This window comes from Tamandua tetradactyla, chromosome 2 (assembly GCF_023851605.1).
Source record: "Tamandua tetradactyla isolate mTamTet1 chromosome 2, mTamTet1.pri, whole genome shotgun sequence".
Classification (NCBI taxonomy): Eukaryota; Metazoa; Chordata; class Mammalia; order Pilosa; family Myrmecophagidae; genus Tamandua; species Tamandua tetradactyla.
Window position 1 is genome coordinate 106,900,623 of NC_135328.1, and position 13,231 is coordinate 106,913,853.

General features: G+C 43.6%; 1 protein-coding gene across 6 annotated transcripts in view; it reads left to right on the forward strand.

Annotated features, from left to right (window-relative positions):
* The first annotated feature begins 5,172 nt into the window (after window positions 1-5,172).
* The window catches only part of GCNT1 (glucosaminyl (N-acetyl) transferase 1), a 29,597-nt gene continuing 21,538 nt past the window's right edge, over window positions 5,173-13,231 (forward strand). Inside the window, exons 1-2 of one of the 6 annotated variants that reach the window (XM_077148460.1) lie at window positions 5,173-5,287; window positions 6,369-6,470. The gene's annotated coding sequence lies outside the window, so the exon portion shown is untranslated. The other 5 variants (XM_077148459.1, XM_077148455.1, XM_077148458.1 and 2 more) reach the window with 5 other exon arrangements.

Sequence of the window (13,231 nt, forward strand, 5' to 3'; positions counted from 1 at the left end):
GATAGACAGGTTTTAGGATAATGAGTATAATGACTCAAGGTGAAGTTAGAGATGATCTAATTATTGAGCATGCGCAAACTGATTACAGGCTAAGAAGTGTGTATGTAAATGGCTGCTTAACTATGGGTGTGATCTTTAGTATTATAATGAGGTACGGGTCACTACATTCTGTGCATGTCAGGTGGGCCAAGGGACAAGTTAGGCTAGCTCCGGCTTCCTCTAGTAAGGTAGTTTAGGAATTGGGGAGGGTTAGTTCTGGGCTGACTCAATTAATAAACTTTATGTTTGTTAATTTTAAAATTGATTTATTTATAAAAATTATTTATGACTTCATTAATAAACTTTAGGGGCTGTCTTTGGTGGTCATAAGACTCTAAAGTTGAAAAACAGAAGTTACAAGTGGCATCAGTCACGGGTTTTTACAACCACAAGATAAAGGGGATATAGTTACACAACAAGTATCAAAGATCCAGGCGGCTGGGCATTCCCTTTTATCATTTTACAATATATGAGAAAGTAAGAAAACAGCTATATGGTGATCTGGTAATCATGATTATTTGTTCATTTTTAGTTCTGAAATGCATACGTGATCTGAACATTTTGCCAGATCTCATTAGTTGTAGAGAGCCGCTTTCCGGGTTTGGCCTAGTGGACACGCTGCAGCCTGCTCTAGAGTTCCCCCCGCCCATCGAGTGAGCCAAGATGGCGCTCACATCCTGCTTCTGCAAATGACGCACACGCCCACCAACCCTATCTTCCAATCACCTCTGTATACGTGGCACTAACCTATTGGGTTTGGGCACAGTATATAAGAGGTTACCCGGACGGGGTGGGCGGAGACGATCCACAGGGAGCCGTGCCTGACGGCCGCATAGAGGTCGCTCCCCCGCGGGGCATCTTGTCCCGCGCGGAACCTGTAACAGAGAATGCAAGCTTAACTCCAGTAAAGGTCTGTGCTCACAACCGTTGCGTGCCTCGAACCCGTGTTTGTCACTCGAGTTGGTTTGCCTGCGCCTGTCTCTTTCTCCCCTCCTGTTCCCTTCGCCGGCCGGGGATCAGAAGCCGAACGAGACGGCTGCGGACAATTAGTAGCCCAGGAGAGGCTTGTGCAGGGAAAACTCCAACGTATGCATCATTTACTGTGGTGGGTCCTTCGAGGTATATTTCAAGTTGTGGGGTCTTAGCCAAGAGTACCTCTTTAGATCCTGGGAGAAAAGGCAAATTACAAGGCAACCTAGAATCCCAACAAAATCTGGACACTTAGGTTTTAGTTCTTGGTGAAGCAAAGTAAGGGCCGGAGAGAAATTTGAAATGCAGATTGGACGGTTGTAGCCATGTATTAAAGAAACCCAGAAGAATTAAAAATTTGGTAAGTGTTGACAACCTGTGCAAGGTGATAGGATCTGGTCCAGTTTACAGATAGGTAACAAAATTGGCTTTTCCACAGTGGGAGAAGTCAGTTCAATCTCTGCCAGACAAGAAGGTTAGCACATCTGTCATTATCTGCCACTTACAAAAGAGGTGCAAAATTGCTCAAAAACAATGAACAGAACCAGAATCTGATAATCAGGAAGCAAGTGCTATACAGATCCTTTAAGGGAGTTTATAATCTAAATTGCTGATACCATCCAGAGGTCAGAAAATATTATGTATATACATCCATAAAACATATACATATATAAATGTACATACATAAATAAACAAATCGATAGCTTATAGCTTCAATTAATTCTAAAGTTGTAACCCATTGGGTCATATAAAAGAGCTGCCTCCTGTTTTTGCCCCACCGTAACATGTTTACCAGGACTGAGTTTTTGGCAGATGGGGTAAGTTGAGTTTTCCTGCCCTTTTTGAGTGTATAGCACTTGTTTCCCAATTTTCAGATGCTGGTTCTGTTCATTGTTTTTGAGCAATTTTGCACCTCTTTGCAACAATATTTGTAGAAGAGACCCCTAAGATTTCTTGGGCTGTAATGTATAATCTTCCGGAGGACTAAATACTGAATGAGAGACTGAGGAGAGACCAAGTGGCCATCTGGTGTCTCCACAGCTCACCTGAGTAGATAAAGCATCCAGTCTGTTTCCAGTTAGCTCGCTCAGCCTCAGGTGGTTTCTCCCCTTCAGAGCCCAGCATGGAGGAGACCTACGGCTAAGGGAGTTGAGGGGCTGGAGTGGGAAAAGGAAGGTCTGATGGGATTGATAAAGAGGTGAAAGGGCTAGACATGTTGAAAGGGGACTCAGCAAAGGATTCAAAGGAGCTGAAGGGAAGATGGAGGGTGGTAAAAAGAATTCATAATGTAACTGAAGTATAGTATTGTACAAGCCATGTTACAGAACAGAATTAGCATATCTTTGGTAACATATATTCAAAGTTATAACCTAGCATGACAGTAACAAATTTTAATCATCCTTTTAGAAATTAAAAAATGCAACACAGTATGCTTGGAGACATACTAAATATTGACAATTAAACACATACTTAAAATACCTTTGACTCAAACCCAGGAAGATAAAACTGGTCAAGCGGAGGATGGAGGAAACATGATTTATGCTAGTGGAAAGGAGAAGTGCCAGAGAGACCTTCAAACACTGAAATGTCAACATTTATCAGTTGACATTTTATAATCTTTATGAATCTTTATAAATTTATATAGATTTATAATCTTTATAAAACATAAAGATTTTTGCAGCATATTTGCCTTCATAATGGTTTTACTTAAGGAAGTTTAAAATGTTGTTTTGTCTCTTAGTAAACATGGTCATGTGGATTACCAGAAAGTGGAGAACAAACGTTATTATATTTCTCTAGTTCTGACGGAAATGCAAATCCTGGGTATAAGTGGCAGAAGATATTTTAGATTCATAACTTTTGGTTCCATGATAAAAATATAAACCACACAAAAAAGAGGACTCTGTGTGTTCCCTCATTTTAGTTCTGCTCATAATACATTATAAGAAAACCACTTTTGTAAATAAAATTAAAGCAACATGTTCCAAGATGATTATTGGCAGAAGCTTCTGAGAAAGAGGTACGATTCACCTTCCCTCAGAGGTATTTTATTCAGTCCTACACCAGGGTCACTGCACTGGCCTGCCAGCTGCTGCTTCACCTGGAACATTGGCACAAGGGTGGGGAGTGATGGCGTCAAAGGATCCATAGCAATCCTCTTGGATTATCCCAAAGCATATATGAGAAAAGGTCAGGTGAGGTTAACAGGAAACCAGTATGGATTTTGTGGTGTGGCTAATCTATGCTTGGCATAGGGCCCACCTTCTGGTCTCTGTGAGGACATGTCCTGGCACGCACCCTCCAGGCATCTATCCTCTTCCAGATCCAAGAGGACAAACCCTAAGGACTTAGTGGTTCCATTTCTGCCGGCCCAGGCCTGTCCTCCGTTCTCAAGTCTCCCCTAAGCAATTCCCTCCTTTGGGGAGAATGATGGAATCAGGCATCAGCTTTGCCCTCCAGCACCAGCAGGACATGGTGGGAGGGGATTTGAGTGCATCTGCAGTTAGTTCCTTGAATACCTGCGTGTTGAATGAATGCCACGAAGACATAAAACCCTATACTGCTCTCGAAGAGCTAAAAATCCAGGGGAAGACAGACACGGTATTTATTTCACTACGAAGTAGATTGTGACAACACTTATAATTGTGACAGAGAGCTATGTGATGTAAGGGCAGGAGGGCGGTGTTTTCTGCTTTTCACAAGACTGTGGGTTGTCCCACAATTTTTTTTTTAATGTGACTGCTATAAGAGCTTACAATCTAGGCCCAGTTTTCTTATAAGTATTTTCTAAATGAGATCGTACAATATTTGCTCTTTTGTTCCTGGCTTATTTTGCCCCACCAAATGTCCCACAGGTTCATTCACATTGTTGGATGCCTCACGATTTTGTTCCTATTTTTTTTTTTTTTTCACATAGGCAGGCACCAGGAATCGAACCTGGGTCTCAGCATGGCAGGCAAGAACTCTGCCACTGAACCACTGTTGCCCCCTTCCTTTTTGGAGCAGCACCATGTTCAATCATGTTTTTACACCATTGTTTACCAGTCTACTTCTCAGTACATCTTTCAGCCACCTCTATCTACTGGGCCTCATGTATAATGTTCAAAGTCAACAGTCCATCAACACTCTCAATTTTAGATAATTTCATTATTCCCAAGAGAAAGCCGATAAACACACCCTCACCAAATACAAAATCCAAACCTCCCCCTAACTCTTGTCCCTCCCCCATTATGTACCTTAGGTATTGCTGAAGTACTGTTGATATTTTTCTGTTAAACATAGCCCAGAGCATGCAACATCACTTTTCCCCCATACCCTGAAATTGTACACTCTTTATACAAGATTCATACTTTTGCAGTAGTCCATGCAAGAACTTATTTATATTTGTAGTGTTAATTGGTGGGAAACATGAGTCCGTACAACCCCTTTCAATCATATTCACCTTCAGTATGGTAATATATAGACCCACTAGTGAACTGCCTTCATTTCCATTTCCTTACAATTAAATTCAATCTCATTAGCAAACTGTTCACCCATCTCGAGCTTCTGTGTATCTCTAGATCTGCTATATTCTGTATAATGAGCCTCTGATTTTACCTTTACCATGGTCATAAATGTGAAATCATAAACTATCTATCCTTTTGTGTCTGGCTTATTACACTCAGCATTACGTCCTCAAGGCTCAGCCATCTTGTCATGTTGTTCAGGATGTCATTTCGTCTTACTGCCGCATAATATTCCATCATATGTATATACCACATTTTGTTAATACACTCTTCTCTTGACGGGCACTTGGATTGTTTCCATCTTTTGGCAATTGTGAATACGCTGCTATGAACATCGGTGTGCAAATGTCTGTTTGTGTAACTGCTTTCAGCTCTTCTGGGTATATACCGAGTAGTAGTATTGGCGTGTCCCGCAATTTAATTTGATTTTAGGTCTTATGTGAAAATGCTCACGAATTTAAGAAGTTTTTAAATGCTAAATATTTTTTGCAACCGAAAAAAAAGAAAACAAAAACTATAATGGCCATCTCTAAACTTCATAAGATATAAAGTACCTTGGCATTTTAACTTTTGTCCTGGTTATAGAACATAACTTCTCTTTTAACATCAGGAAAAGCAAACCTTGCGTTTCCTGCGACCCGGGGGTAGCCACAAAATTTTTAAGAAGAGGAGAACGCACAGAGGGCCCCATCTCCCTCAGGCCATTCTCAGAAGACATTACCAGGGCGGATCTGAGAAGCTGGAGGGAGGAGACACAAGGATGCCTGCTCTCGGTAATGCCCAGAGGGCGCGCTGACCTCGGCGCAGGAGCCGATCGACCCCCCCCAGCCCCGCGCCGGTGGAGGTGGGCCAGGCGGGAGAGCCGGCCGGAGCCTCGGTCTCGGGGGGCGGACCCAGGGCAGGGGCGGGGTGCGCGGGTGGGAGGCAGGGAGGCGCGGCTCCGGGGCGTCGGGAGCGCTGCGCGGGGCGGGTGCGCCTAGGGCGTGGGGCGGCCCCGCGCGGTGAGCGCAGCGGGGTCCCTCCTGCACCGCGGAGGCCAGACGCTGGCTGCAGGTAACCTACTGCTTACCCGCGTCCTTTTGGGGGAGTGATGGAAGGGAGGAAGCTGGCTCTTAGCCGGGGCCCCGGTGCTCTGGGCGGGGTGGGCTCGGCGAGGGAAGAGGAAGCCGAGCCGAGGCCGAGAGCGAGCGGGCGCCCTGCTGGAGTCCGCGGCTGGCGAGTGCGCTCGGGCCGGGGATGGGGCGGCGGCCCCTCGTGGGGCTCTCTTTTCCCATCCTATCAGTGGGACCCGCGGCCAGGGAACCGGTGGCCAATGTTACCTGGAAGTCACTTTCTGGTGGCTTCTTTCCCGCTGGTCCGCGCAGCGAGTTGGAACTTAGAAATACGAGGGGTTGGTTGACTGGATTGGCAAGGAGCGTACGAGTACTCCCGCCACTTGGGGGCCAGCGCTTTTACTTCATTTAACTTCATTTAGTCCTGACCACAGTCCTGCTAAAGAAGGCGTTATTACTCCCATTTTATGCTGAGAACGAAGCCGACGCTAGGAAGAGAAATGATTCGCCCTTGGGCAAACACTTAGAAAAGGAGACGCTGGCCGGGGGCTCAGAAGCCCTCATCACCCGTCTACCTTTGTCTTCTCCCTTTTCTTCACTCTACTAGGAAACTCGCCCTGCTGGATTCATTGTGGAAACAGGTGATTCTTTTTAAATGAGGAGGCCACGCCCCTCCTAGGTGGCGGCAGCTTTTTTTTTTTTTTAGTACCAATCTCTGAGTCAAATACTTTTTGAGTTTTTGGTTTCTAACTCATTTTGAAGTGGAAGAATCTGTTGCTCACAGCTTCTTTTCTCCTTGCAGGGCTTTCACCTCCAGGGCAACGTAAAACACTGACCCATCTTCCATGGTGGACGAGGTCGCCTCTGCAGATGCAGGCTGGGCTTAGGGGCGCGCCAGGTGGAAGTAAGTTCTGTCGGGGCCGACGTTCTGTAGATTTGGTCTAAACGTCGTTCTGCACACCCTTTGCCTCGTTCTTTCTTCCTAGAAGGAAGAGTCTTCTCTTTACATATATTGGGAGGGCAGGTGAATTGGCAAGATACGTGGTGTTTGCATGAGAACTTGGCCACAGCTTTCTGTGGTCTGAATGTGGTACGCGAAGCAGTGAGTTGTCATCAGGGACTTGGGGTCCTCCCCCCTTTTCTGGCCTTCTGCCCCCATCCCAGCGCTGTTCTGAAAGGCAGGTTTGTTTTACAGCGGGCGGGAGGAGGGGTTGATGGTCTTTAAAGTTCAGTGTAAATTTTCTGCCAGGAACCTCGGCCGCTCCAGACTAGCCTGCCTCCCTCAAGATTTGCTAACAGATTTCACTTCTGAAGCCGGAGGGAAAGACCTGGCTATCTGCTTTTGGTCAGTGGATATTTTATTTTTTTTTCAGGCCTTCAAATAGTAGTTTCAGGAAACTTTGAGTTCTTAGTTATGACTAACTCCACTCTTTTAAAAACAATGTACCATACTGTAAATTTAGTTTTTTTTTAAGAAGTGTTTTATTGGTAGATGATAGAGGTTGCTGGGTTTTTTCCATTTCATGGGGAAGACTTGAAGGTTTCTGCCACCTCCTCTGCTAACTCCCTACCCTCCGCCCCTCATTTCGCCTGGATTTCATCCTTCATTAATTATAAGACTGCTTTTGGCTTACATGCTGCTTCTTTTCCATTATGATTGAGTTGCTTAACACCAAGAAAAATATTTTCCCCTAGAATTGGGATCAGGAAATTATCTCCTTTTTCTGGATGATGGTTACTGTTATACTAAACAAGGTAATGGGCATGGTTTGGTTAAATTTGGGTGAGTGTCTGCTACTTCTGCTAGTGACCATACAGGGATTTTTGACCCATTATGGGCAGATCTTACGACTTCTTTTTCTTTTTTCCCCTAAGAGTAAAAAAATCTTCATTTAAAAAAATGTACAGTGTGATTTTAAATATTGACTCTTTATTTATTACTGTTTTAAAAAACACCAAGAATCAAATCATATTTGGTTCACAAATCATCAGTTTGCAACTCCCTGCCTTAGAAACTGCTGTAACTGGTGATGACCATCTCAGGCAAGTGGAAAATTCAGATCTATGTTAGTATTGTACTTTTTTTATGAAATGAGGTAGTTAAGAAACGGAAATTAGTACTATTGAAAATGGTCTCTTCTGTTTCTCAGATTCTCTTTTCTGTGACGTGTACAATATTTCAGCAGCATTGAGTAGTCTTTTATGGGCCAGCCAAAGAATTTTGTTACTGATTTTAATATTAACTCAAATGAAAAATATATTCACGGTTCTAGTGTGTGATTTCACATACCTAACTCCTTGTGTAAGAAGGGTGCGCCCAGTGGCTGTTCATACCAGTCTTGGGGACTGTCTGAATTCTTACCCAAATTGGCTTTGACGCTAGAGGATTGACTGGGTTCTCAGTGCTTCTTTGTTGTCTGTTTCAGGAAGATGTTGTGTACGTATAGGCCAGTGTTTCTCGATTTCTCAATCTGGACACCTTGGACATTTTGGGCCAGGTAGTTTTTTGTTGGGATTATCTTGTGTATTTTAGGATGTTTAGCAACATCCCTGGCCTCTAGCCACTGCATCCCAGTAACCCAGTCTCCCCCCACACACACACTTATGTCAACCAAAAAGGTCTCCAGACATTTCCAGATGTCCCCTGCATGGCAGAATCGCCCCTGGTTAGAATCATCGCTCTAGACCTTTATGATCTAAACTACAAACCAAGATACAGTTAGTGTCAAACTTTTAAGAACTACAGAGGCTATCCCTAAAGTTTGAACATCTGATCTTTTAAAACATTTTTATAATAAAGGTGAATAAACCGCCATTGTGTTCGGCAAGTTTTTGTTGCCTAAGAAATTTGTTAAATTTCACGAAATTAAAAATGTTATAAACTAAAAAAGGAAGCTATAGTTTCATTTTTCCTTGTAGTATATTTGGTGGCTTTCCATTTTCTTTAGGATGATGGAGTGGCAATTGATCATGCTTGTTGAGTTGGGAAAATTGACCAAATCTCTAAATATTAGAACCCCCAAGCTGAATTTTAATACTGAGCAAAATTTTAATACTGAGACTCAGAGTGATTAAATCATGTTGAGTAGACTTTAGTTTTAGAAAAACTAAAAATTTTTTAGCTAATATCAGTCACTAAGAAAAGCATGTTATTTCTGTACCCTGAAAAATCCTGATTTTATGAAATTAGGATCTCAATGTTAAATTGTAAGAAGTCATGAACTCTAAATGATGAATGATATGGCTCATATCAGAAGGTAGAACTGTCCTGAAAATGTGGCCCTCTTCTTTAAGTCTTCAGTGAGCTCAGGCAAGTTTCAAACACAGTTCTGGTTATAAAAGATGCATCCTTCGTAAGGGATTGGCTGTCCATTAGGTCCTTCCAGAAATCAAACTAATTTGTTAAACTCAGGATGGCATGCTACCTTGCGGGTCTCCTTGTTCAAAAATTAATAATTTCAAGTTGGCTCCAGGCAGCAGAACATTAACCCAGGTGTGGGCCCTGTGCACCTACCTGCATAGGTGGAATGCCCGTGGAACTAGCCCCATGGAAGCCTTTGTCCAGAGCTGAAAAGATGGCTGCAATCGCAAATTCAAAACAGGAAATAGGACTGCTGCCACCAAGTGTCCAGAGTTTGTGATGCCTTGACTGCCCTGCTTCTGGTTGGGAGTTCTGCTTCTATTTGGCAGTCAACATAATAAAGTTGCTAAGAAACTCTCCTGGGATTAATTTTTCTTTTGCCAAAGTGGTGGCCAGATTGTTTGGTAGGGTCCCGGGTGCCTGAGTGACCTATTCATTCAGACATTTCATTCATTGAGTAACTATATACTGAGCACCAGGCATCAATTTGAACAACATAGAAGGTCTCTGCCTTTATGAGGCATCAAATCTAGTGGCCCAAGGAGTAGACAGACTAGCAAATAATCACAGAATCACCATCCTAAGTGATGCTTCAGAAAAGCAGAGGGTATCAGGAGAGCATGTAATCTGGGAACCTCACCTAGTTTGGGGATGGCTCAGGGAAGGCTTCCCTAAAATGTGTGCTGTAAAATGAGTAAGAAGTGGTCAGGTGAATTAGAGGTAGAGTTCTGTGCTGAAAGGGTTGATACCAAGGGGGAAGTGTGATTTGGGATGAGGGAGGAAGTTAGGAACCTCATGGGCTATTTTCAGAGGGGGGCTTTAACGAATGATGGTGGGAACCATTGCAGTGTTTTAAGTGGAAAATGATCCCTGTTGTTGATGCTGTGTAGAAAGTGATTTGGAGGGGTAGACCTATATCATGTCTGGTGCAGACTAGAAAAAGGTTTTCCTTCTGGGTGGACCAGTTAGAAAACATGGAACTTCTTTCTCTCAGCTAGGCCAGGATCAAAGGCTTCATACCCTCAGCTGGTCACCTGGTGCAGACCCAGCCCCCACAGTCATGTGGCTGTGCTGGGGAGGGGGAGAATGGCTGCGAGTCATCCATCCTAACCCAGGTGAGAGATGAGGAAGCTAGAAATAGAGATGGTGCAATGGTCCTTGATAGAAGTATATGGCAGAGGGAGAAAGAAGGAGAGATTGAACTTGTATTTAAAATCAGTAAGAAGGTAGTGATTATTTGGATATGGTTGATGGAGAGGGAGGTATCAAGGATGATTCAGAAGCTTCTGGCAAAAAATAACTGAGTGGGAAGGGATGGCAAAACCATTTATGGTGCTAGGGAACACTGGAGGAGGAGCAGGTTGGAATGAGGTGGGGGAGAGGGAAGATAATCCCAGTTTGGACATAGTTTGTTTGTGAGATATCCAAGTGGAGATGAGTAGGCAGCTGGAATTTATGAAAGAGATCTGGCGTGGAACTGCATGTTTCGGGAGCTGTTGCATGTAAATAATCATTGCGAGTGAAAAAGATCATCCAAAGAGATATGTAGAATAAGGAGAAAAAGGTGCTGGCCTTGAAGAGTTTGATCATTGGTTTGGAGAGGAGGGTGTGCTGGTTTGAAATGATGTATGTACCCTAGAAAAGCCATGTTTTAATCCTAATCCCATTTTGTAAAGGCAGCTACTTCTTCTAATCCCTATTCAGCACTGTATGTTTGAAACTGTAGTTAGATCATCTCCCCGGAGATGTGATTTAATCAATAGTGGTTGTTAAGATGGATTAGGTAGAGGCATGTCTCCACCCATTTGGGTGAGTCTTGATTAATTTCTGGAGTCCTATAAAAGAGGAAGCATTTTGGAGAAAGAAAGAGATTCATAGAGAGCAGAGCAGAACAATATAGCCACGAGAAGCAGAGTGCAGCAGCCAGAGACCTTTGGAGATGAAGAAGGAAAATGCCTCCTGGGGAGCTTCATGAAACAGGAAGCCAGGAGAGAAAGCTAGCAGATGACGCCTGTTCACCATGTGCCCTTCCAGATGAGAGAGGAACCCTGACCATGTTCACCATGCACCTTTCCAAATGAGAGAGAAATTCTGACTGTGTTCACCATGTACCCTTCCACTTGAGAGAGAAACCCTGAACTTTATCAGCCTTCTTGAACCAAGGTATCTTTCCCTGGATGCCTTAGATTGGACATTTTTATAGACTTGTTTTAATTGGAACATTTTCTCGGCCTCAGAACTGTAAACTAGCAGCTCATTAAATTCCCCTTTTTGAAAGCCATTCTGTTTCTGGTATGTTGCATTCTGACAGCTAGCAGACTAGAACAGAGGGGAAGCCAGTTAAGGGCCCTGAGGAGCCATATAGGGATAACCAGATATGGAGGAAGTATAGATTCTAGTGGTTTCCTTTTCTTTTTTCAAGTTGAGATTAGAGAGCCCTGAAAATGTCCTGTTGCTGCAGGGAAGTTTTTGGTACAGAGGAAGTGACTAAAAATGCAGGTGAGAGAAAGAAATTATAGGGCCAGGTTTCAGGGAAGGCGAGAGGATGATTCCAGAACACAAGTAGAGGGATTGGTCTTTGGAAGGAGAGAGAGAGGGAGGGAAAGGATGGATAGAGATGCCTGTAGATTTGGGGGCCAGAAATTGTGAGGGCTCCTTTCTATTTATTGGGCTTGGAGATGGTCTTTGTTAATGGTCTTATTATGGATGTTTCTTACCATTAAACCTGAAATAGCCTCTCGCCACCTTTTCTACAAATTACTTCCCACCTTTAACCTTACACTTGATGCCTAAACGCAGTGATGCTCAATTGAGAGCATACCCTTCTGATGGACAGTAGGATCTCTACGGTGAGGCCTTTTCAAGCCCCCTCCCCACCATGCAGGTATAAGTGCATGATAATGGTTCTTAACGCTGACTGTACATTAAAAACATCCAGAGAGCTTTTAAAATCCTGATGCCCAGGACAAACTTCAGACCAATTCCATCGAATCTCAGGGAAGGGAACTCAGGTATTGGTATTTTTTAAAAGGTTCCCAGTGGTTCCAGTGTGCAGCCAAGGTTGAGAGCCAATCTCCTAGGGGATGGCCTCCATCCAGTTGAAACCATTCTGCCATATTGAGTTCCAGCCCTGTCACCTGGAGCTTAGTGTGTCTGTCAGTTGCGTAGGACAGAAAATGAAGTCGAGGCCATTGCCAGCCAAATGGATTGGCATCCAGATGAGATGAGAATGACGTTCCTCTAGGGTGTTGAAGGAAAGCTTGATAACTGCTATTTATGATTTATGGACTTTTAAGAAATCAAGCTATATGGATTGCCAGCAGTGCCTTCCTCAGTCTTGTGTCCTCAGTGGTGACTGTGGCTTTGTAAGGTGGAGAAGAGGGGGCTCCTCATCCAGGCAGGGACCCACTCATCCAGCTATTAAGTGTATTGTGCGGGATTACAATTTAGGAGGCATGGTTTGTGCCATTCAGGTGTTTAATTTGATAAACTCAAGGGCTTTAAATGAGACCATCTCTCAACTGGTGCACTTAGATTTATCCCTGAATGACTTATTGGTGGACTAACACACTGATTCTCTCTGGACCTTCTCCATTCCCCTGAACAAGCTGAGGTACAGAAATGGCCTTTTTGAACGTATGTCAAGGTATGACGTGATAGTAGCTGAAGCTTTGTAATCTATTGTAATGCACTGGAGAGGAAAAATGGCCGTCCTTTGCACCACTGGGAGTATCTCTGGTTTTCTTGTGCACCTAACAGTGACTGAACTCACAGATGTCTGCATCTTTCTTTCTTTTTAAGCAATAATTTATTGGCAAAATTCACATACCATAAAATTAACCATTTTAAAGTGAATCATTCGGTGGCATGTCCTACATTCACAGTGTTGCACGACCACCATCTCCATCTAGTTCAGAGCATTCTCCATCACTCCAGGGTAAAACCCGTACCCATTAGGCAGTGAGTGGCATCTGTCTTTAACAAAAAGACCAGGGTCCCAAATTTGCTGCCCTCTTCCAATTTTGCTGTACCTGTCGAGAGAGAGTTTGGAGAGGAGAGTTAACATGTGAGGCTCTTAAAAGAAGAGGGGGCGTGACTGCTTTTCAAAAGAAATTTGTGCCAAGAGAGGCAATTTGTAAATGGCTGTTTGGACATGTTTTCATTGTAATGTGAACATGTTGCCAAAATATATTGTACATCTGTGACATCAAAACTCTTAAAAAATAATAAAAAGATCTTTAAAAAAACTTGGAAGGGATGGGCCACGGTGGCTCAACAGGCTGAGTTCTCACCTGCCGTGCTGG